We start from the raw sequence: 8351 nt of genomic DNA, 5'->3' as shown, positions 1-8351 counted from the left end.
CTTTTGAGATTTCTCTTTTGAGATTTGGACGTGAGATTCGAGATTGGATTCGTGAGATTGGAAGACACTATTTGGCATTTGGAGGGCAAGTAAATGGGGAACAACCGTAAAAAAAAGTGGTCGCGATGTATTGGTCATGAATTAAACAGTAAAAAAAAAAAACTTGCACTTTTTATGTGTTTCTTAAACACACGACTCAAACAACTTTTAGGCATAATGCAATTTGTAATTTAGTAATATTGTTTAAATTTTATATTTCACATCTATGAAATAATTCTTCCTTGGAATTAAATTTTGTCTCAGCGTCATTTTTCCTTGGCGACCGAACGGGACAGCATAATCGACATCAACATTAGCAACATGTGCTCGTGTGTGCAGCAATCATGGCAGCAACCGACAGTCGTGCATGCGTGCTGCACTGCATTCTGTGCTTTGTCCTGATCGCCTTGCGTGCTTCGTGCGGCACGAAATCGACAAACATTTGGCAATTGTGTCAGTGACAGACATGAAGAACTTCAAGCCTGACGACGACTTTTCGGCGGGTTTTTATATGGTGAAGTGGACAAACGCGGCCAGCACGTGTGCCCACTACCTTGCCAGAATTTTGCAGATCGGAGGTAAGTTTCCGCGTTTCCAAAGCTCTTGTAATTAATTTACATTACTGCACTACACGAGTGCACGGGTCACGCACACTCGTTTGAGTTAAATGATTGCACATATATATGTATACGCTTTTGTGTAATGTAGCAAATATGCATGATGCACTGAACTAATTTTGACAAAAATGCTTCAAGTGTATTGCATGAGCGTTTCTTTAAAAGCAAGGTTTTCCCGAGAGCGTCGTGACAGCACTGGTGAAACGTATGAATCACTTACGTGAGGGAGAACATTGCTGACATTGACAGAACAGCGAAAAGGTATACTGATTAGAACAATTTTCTTGCATTTGCTGCTTGAACCTTAGCTACATAAACCGCAAATTGTGACTCTCTTCAACCTGGTTGGATTGCTGAATATTAAAATTGAAGTGCCTTTTTATCTAATATCAGCTTGCCTGTCGTGCCAGCTTTTGAGGGCAACAGGTTTTTCAGGATTCCGTACACAATGCTGTCTTTCTTTTTTATCCATTTCTGCAGGTTGTGGCGCGACTAGACCGGAAAAGGACCATGAACAGTATCCCGCATTGCATTTTTCTTAGTAATAAAGCTTTAAATCCTACTTTTCACTTGTTGCCTCATTGTCACATGTAGTTATCATCTTAAGGAGGTAGTGGCTGCTTGTGCGATATGATGTGAAGCAAGAAAAGCATGGGGAAGAGTATTAATGAAGAGATTCTCTTTCTGTGCTGTTCGTATTGTATTGCATCATATTAGATCGCAATATATATGAACCAACTAGCCGAGCAACACGTAATAATGTGGTTCCTTATTGCTGTGCTAGTTTGCCAGATTCACACAGCGCAGGCAGGCGGTGCATAGTCGAAACCATTTGACCCGTCGAGCGGCTCCATTTGCACCATTTGGTTCCATGCCAATTGGCCCAATTGGTTCTATGCCAACTGCACCATGTGACCCAATTGGCAACAACCAATTGGTTTTATGCCAACTGCACCATTTGAGCCAAATGGTATACAACCAATTGGTTTTATGCCAACTGCACCATTTGAGCCAGATGGTATACAACCAATTGGCCCAATTGTTCCAAGTGGCCCAATTGGGTACTAATACACAAATGGGACCAATTGGAAACAAGTGGAAATTTTCCAATTGGGTCCAATTGTTTTTTTCAACTGGGTAGTTTTGAAGTGAGGGAAGCTCGCAGTAAAATTGAGTATGAAGAACGGCTGAGGAATATGGAGGAAAGTAAATGGGCTGGGAGAGTGTTCAGGTATCTGTACAGGCAAAACATTGATTCGCAGTGGAGGAAAAGAACTAGGAAGCTTACCAGCAAGTATGCGGCCTGTGGGGTGGGCAACACAGCAACAAAGAAGGTCAAGCGGAAAGTCAGAGAGGCTGAATTAATCTCATGGGTGGCGGCAATGGAAAAGAAACCTGCCATGAGTAACTACTTAAGGGGAAAAAACGAAATTAGGAAAGAAACGATTTATGATAACTCAAAGGGAAGCTCATTACTTTTCGAAGCGAGATCGGGATGCCTATAAAGCGAGATATAGGAAGGAAGAAGAAGCATGTGCTTGCTGCGGTAAAGCTAGGGAAACGACGGAGCATATTTTATTAGAATGTGAAGACGTCTATCCAGCGGTCGATCTAGGCACCACTGGCCTCCTTGAAGCCCTTGGGTTCAGCGGGAGCAGTGGTAAAGCAAACAGGTCCGCAATAGACATCAGTAAGAGGCGATTGGAGGATTGGTGGAAGAAAAGTAGGGAAACGACAAAGGACGGAGACGTACAAAAGCACAGTTCACAATAGGGTATCAGAAAATTTGGATGTGGTAGTTCATAGTGTTTTTTTTTTTTTCATTGGTTAACCTAGGTAGGATATTAGACAGCATAGTAGCAAGAGCTTGGTGGCGCAAGCCACCGCCCCGTTCCAAAGGGGACGCTCATAACATCCATCCATCCATCCATACAAAGGGTATAGCCGCCATCCATCCATCCATCCATTGTGCGATTTGTGCCTGTATTTGTGAGAAGCGTATCCCCGCAGGCCGGCTGTACCCGGTTTAGAGGCAAACCGGATGTGACGTAGGCCAGTGCCGTACTCCCTGCCCCCAGATAGGTACTTGTAAGCCTAGGGAAAGACGCTGCTAGGTGCTGCTGCTAAATCCCTGTGGTTTCTGCCGGCTCACGTAGGTTCGTTCGCGTGGTCTTGTTACGCCTCGCTGGATCGTGTTCACTCATGCCGTCCTTGCGCGGCGTCATTGTCGGCGAGTCAGGTTAAATTCTTTAATAGGTCGCGCCTGCGCCTAATTGAGTCTATTAAAGACTGCACATTCAGTTTTGCTGGCTACAATTCAGTGTGGCTGGCGTGGGCTGTCTCCAGGATGCGCTTCGAGCGTGTCGATTTCGCCGTTCTTTATGTTGGCGGAAATGACCGTGAAAGCAACATGGATCTACAAGAAATATGCAACAACATCAAGGTAAGTCTACTGAAATCACAGAATTTGAAACAATAAGCGCTAATAGTTGTGTTTTCTTTTAAATTTTAGGCCTTGATTGTTCAGCGAGACGGCGCCCGTCGTGCTGGTTTTCAAGGTGCTCTCTCGCTGGCTAGAAGATGCTGATGCGGAACAGAAAATGCAAAAACGTCGCTTGCTCAACCGCAAATTGACGGCTACGCTGAAGCGCATGCCGTGTCTGCGGAATTTGAACCCCGAGGTATGGACCCCTTTTTTCCAGCGGCATGCCGTTACATACCGTCAGGAACACGCTTGGCTTATTTCTGACTCGGTAAAAAAATGTTTCACTTTTCCTCGCTGCTGAAGAAATGCGGACCGTTTGTCGTAGTTGTCTCCATTACAGGGTGGCATTACTGCGGTGAACAAAGCAAGTGTTGCCGTACATACTGTGCGCACTTCACCCTTTGTTGGGCGGTCGGAAAATATTGGTCCCACTGTTCAGGGCAACTTCGCTACTCTGTAGCGGTGAAGTGTGATTTCTACCATTGAACGTTCCTGTGTAGACATGTTTCTGAATCACGTTAAGCACATTTTTTCGTCAATTTCTTTGTGAAACACGCGATAGAGCGGTTGCGCAGATTGTTTACTTCCCTTTCTACAATGTTTGGTTTATTCTGTCGCCGTCCTTCAAACCACCACAGCGGCAAATGGACTCTTTTGATCGAAATTCCGCGTTTTCATAATAGCTGAATTTTGGTGCGGTTAGGTGTCTAAATTTCTCGTGCCCACAGCTACCAAAACAGGTGATCAAATTATTAGCATCGCGAATAAATCGCATTCCTACATATGCAAGCTGCTACATATTTTTGATTGATTGATTGAATAACTTTAATGAGCGGTTCTTAAAACGAAACCCTCTTTGCCTCTTCCTTGCTTAGTGGGTGGTGGCTGCTGCAGTCCTGCCAATATTGGTCACTGTGTATGGCACTGGATATGTGCTGCTTGGCATGTGTCCAAATGGCAACTTGGATTACCTGTTAAGTGCAGCTCAACATGTACCACTGGGTAGACACGTAGAACAAGAGGCAAGAAATTAGGTATACAACAGGAAATTTAAGAAGTCAGCCACAGAGAAGTTGGAAAGTCAGCATCGAAAGCAACCGAGTATGGACAAAAATGAACTAAACGAGACCAGGTCATGCATTGTGTGCAGAGTTATAGAAGTGAACGAGTGGTTGCATTTTACTGAACATTACAAAGGTTTCACTTATAACCGATTTTCACATATGCATGGAATCTGCTAACTTTTCTGTGCAAAACTCTACCGGAAAGGATATATTGCATCCATCGGTGTTAATATATTTCCTGGCATATTTTCTCTTTTTCAGCCAACATACACATCCCCGTTAAATCAAATAGATCACTGTAGATGGCTGCCACAAGCATATTACAAGAACTGTGAATTGGAAGCTGTTAGCTACCTGTAGCACGAAGTCATGCAAGGGTACATGTAGTCTTTGTGTGCACATTGACTTCATGTTTTACTCATTTGACTGGCTCCAATTGCACTCCGGCTGAATAGCAATAACACACAGGCCACTTTACGCTCGAGCTACTCAAAAGCCTGCGAAAGCTGCAGGTACATTCATAAAAGTTCATAAGTACATAGCATTAGTGAAAAAAATTAAAACCTTTTCTGGTACAGCCGTGCGTTGTCGGAAGTGTCTCAATGCATTGCAGTGATTAAACAGGCACATATTGGCTGTACCACTTGGATTTCAGCGTGCACGCGTTGGCTGGATAAAAAATTCTACCATATTTTAACTCCAAACATTTGCTCACGGGTGGAAAAAGCGCTGTTTCTGTTGTAAATAGATGTGGCTTGCACACAAGGTATGCTGCATGAACAGAAGGTGCTGCAGCCACATAACCTGACCTTTGATCTTCATTATGCTCACAGATTGAAGGGATGGAACTAAGTGCGTGTCTTTTAAATGCTTGATTTCAGCCAGTTAAATTTGCCAACACGGGGGATTCAAACCACTGGTGTCCATCTGCTGTTGGGCTGGATTCTCAATTTAGTGAGAATACTAACTACTGCGTTCATTGGTGCTGACAGATATCAAGTCAGTTGTAGCTCGGCATTTACTGTATTCCGTTTGTCACCAAAATGCTAGAGAACCACTCGAGATCCTTCGATGTCAGCATCCTCATAATCAGTGGGCACCTCATAAGAAAAATAGGTCAATTTTGGATGGTATCCTTGCAAGTGTGAGAAGGCTAGGCCACAGAAACTCTCGTTTCTGATTTGTGCACTATTCAGCCACGTTAAAATGTGAGGAGCCTAGACATCTAAAAGACGAGGAGCAAGCAAATTGAATGTAGCTACCAAGCAAAAAATGGGGAAGCGTAAGCTGTTGATTTTTTACTCTAAAGGCACGTTCATACTGAAGACGGAGCGGCTAAACCGGGCAAAGCTCTTGGCCAGGCGTATAAAAGCAGGCGTTAAACGAGGCAGCAAGCCCGATCGCTCGCGGACCACTTTTTTCCTGCCCGCCAGAACTGTCCGCTTTGCTGCAGCCAATTGGAACACCAGACGACGCTGGTGTGTGCGCGATAAGGATGGACGACCGGTGCTACGAGACGGCGACAAGTGCACCACAAAAACGTAAGATACCCCGCCTCGGTGGTGCGGGCAGCCAGGCAAGCTGTCCAGTATACAGGGTGTTTCAGCTAACTTGTGCCGAGGCTTTAAAAGAGAAAGACCGAAAGAAACTAGGCCTGCAGTACTCAAATGCAATCAATTCAGTAAACTACCCTTTTGAGCAACTTTAGTACTTACGGCTCATTGAGAGACATCTGCTTTATTTTTTCAAGACAAAAGAAAGTGCACAAAATTGAAAAAAAGTACCATGCAACTATGCACTTTTTAGCAGTGATGAACAATGCGGCATGCAGACAGGATGTAAAAAATATGCAGTTCCGACACACTGTGAAAATTATGTAAGCAGCTTTCTTTGCTGCTTCTGTTCATTGATGACATTTGGCAGTGATGTGTTAAATGTTACCTTGCATGCACCACTTGTGTTTGTAGTACACAGAGCTCACAGGCAGACGTGCGCTCCGATGCTCAAGGTGGTGTTGTGCACCATCCATATCCTGTGAGAGTAGTGGCACTGTCATTCCCTCACATGGTGCATCGCATGGTGGGTGAGGTAGAGAAATCCGTTCATTGAATCCTTAGGAGAAATAGTTGCTGCCACGTCCTGTGCCCGACAGAGCAGTGCCTGCTGGCCACCCAGGCTTCTGTCACGCAGCATGGCCTCCCAGTGTTGCAGTGTAGGGACATTGAAGTTTTGATGCTGGACCACCACTTGCATACTGTCGTTTTGACGGCGTGGTGCTGTATTGCAGTTTTGCATCTGCACATCCTGTGTCAATTGTTGGCATGGACACACTTGCCGTGTTTATTTTTTTAGAAATAGCATAAACATGCCATACCACACCTTGAACTATCATTATATTTTAGTTTGCCCACAACTGTCACCATGTCTAGTTGTAGTGTTTTTCTTTTAAAGAGACTCCATACGAAAGATGCTTTCTGATGGCATCTTTACCTTCTCGTGTGATCATTCAGCGAGCACAAAGTACTGCAGCTTCTGCAATGCTTTTTTCTATTCCTTCCAGGCACACTACTCTCAATGTATCATTAGCGCTGAAATAGAACACCACCTGTTGCTCAAAGCAGCTTCAATATAGATTCTAATCGGAATAGGCAGACTTGTGGCAGTATACAACTTTCTATAGCCATAAAAGGCAAGCTAGCATAGTGGGGCATCTCAATGCTCGTAAAAGCATTCAACTGCATGTATCTCCAAATAACTAAGCTTAAGCAGACACTGTCAAAATCTGTGCTTGTCACGGTGAGTTGGTGCGGGAACTTGAAGGTGTCGCTTTTCCTTCATTTTTGTGTCTCTTATGTTTTTGCTAAGGCTCTTGCCACAGCAAAGTTGCTCTTGTGGTATTTTAGAAGGGTAATTTACTAATCACCTAGGCGATGTCATTTCCTACATTTGGTTGCACCGTGTGCATCAGTGCAATAAAATGGGTCAAACGGCTTAATACGAGATGTTGCCAGGCCTTTTTGGCACGACACTTGTGGATAACATTTTGGTGTGACTTGGGCGAGACCGAAAGAGAGAAATTTACACATACGAGCACAAAGGCCAGGCACTGTTCCCTTGTGGCCTGCACAACCACTAGAATAGCAGCTAGTCTTATCAATTCATACTGAGTATCACAAAGTGGAACATTGCAAGAACTGTAGCTTGGTTGAGACAAGGCACTTACAGCTGCAGCTGAAACATGTGGTGTGATCATGTACAGGGTTACAATACTCTTCACCCTTTTTGTATTTAAGACTTTTTAAACTTTGCCCACAATTTGATTACAGCTTTCCAGAGTTCCTTGGAAAATCCTCCCATGCACCTGCCATGTACATTGCCCCCGCCCCCTCCTCGATGTGGCATGCAAGATGGCAGCAGCAGCAGCTGTGGAACAGTTGAAGAGGGGAAGAAAGGTCCACATTATAATAGGTTGTATGTAAATAAAACTGATCGAACACAACTGATTCGGCTTTCACTTTTGTCAAGACAATTGTCAGCAAACAAATGGAGTAATTTCAGTAGGGCGATACTTATAGTGCATAGAAATTCTTGGAAGCCTCAACAGCTTTCTTGCTGTTAACAGGCTGTGTTGGTGAGGTGGTTTAGGCAGGGAATGCCAATTCATGAGGGATGGTCATGGCCACCATGTTCAATGTATGTGCAGCATCAATCAGTTCTCTAGACCGAGTGCACTAATATCATGGCAGGCCAGCACTTCGTCGCATGATATATTTTCAAACCTCGCATGCTTTCTTTGGGGCTCTGAGAAAATTAATGAAGCATGAAACTAAAATTGGCATGTTGCAGTTTTCAATACAACCATCACTGCATTTGTCCATTCTTGAAACAAATTTTATTGTACCAAATGCATACAGAATTGTGGAATATCCGAAGTACATTTTGCTTGTATTGGTCAAGCAGCTGGCAGAACAAAACCACAAAGTTCCAAAGCAGGAAGGTAACACTTCTATTGAAGTACACAACGAGTGCAAAACTTGCCACCAATTAAAAAAAGAAGGGAGCTGCTACACACCATTTCTTCGTTCTTTGACCATTTATTTTTTCTTTTGTGGCTGATGTTTAAAAATCCTTGCTATAGCAAATGCA

At 43.9% G+C, this 8351-nt stretch overlaps 2 long non-coding RNA genes across 2 annotated transcripts; both read left to right on the top strand.

Moving 5' to 3' along the window:
• The first annotated feature begins 340 nt into the window (after positions 1-340).
• Positions 341-1223, top strand: LOC135910370 (uncharacterized). The gene is made up of 2 exons (XR_010567033.2): positions 341-617; positions 1137-1223. It is a non-coding gene; the product is annotated as an uncharacterized lncRNA (long non-coding RNA).
• Positions 1224-2747: 1524 nt separating this feature from the next.
• LOC139051227 (uncharacterized) lies at positions 2748-7690 on the top strand. The gene is made up of 3 exons (XR_011509278.1): positions 2748-3099; positions 3169-3337; positions 7532-7690. It is a non-coding gene; the product is annotated as an uncharacterized lncRNA (long non-coding RNA).
• The last annotated feature ends 661 nt before the right edge of the window (positions 7691-8351 follow it).

The sequence above is a fragment of the Dermacentor albipictus genome, chromosome 1 (genome assembly GCF_038994185.2).
Source record: "Dermacentor albipictus isolate Rhodes 1998 colony chromosome 1, USDA_Dalb.pri_finalv2, whole genome shotgun sequence".
Taxonomy (NCBI): domain Eukaryota; kingdom Metazoa; phylum Arthropoda; class Arachnida; order Ixodida; family Ixodidae; genus Dermacentor; species Dermacentor albipictus.
This window is presented reverse-complemented; position numbering and strand designations above follow the sequence as displayed.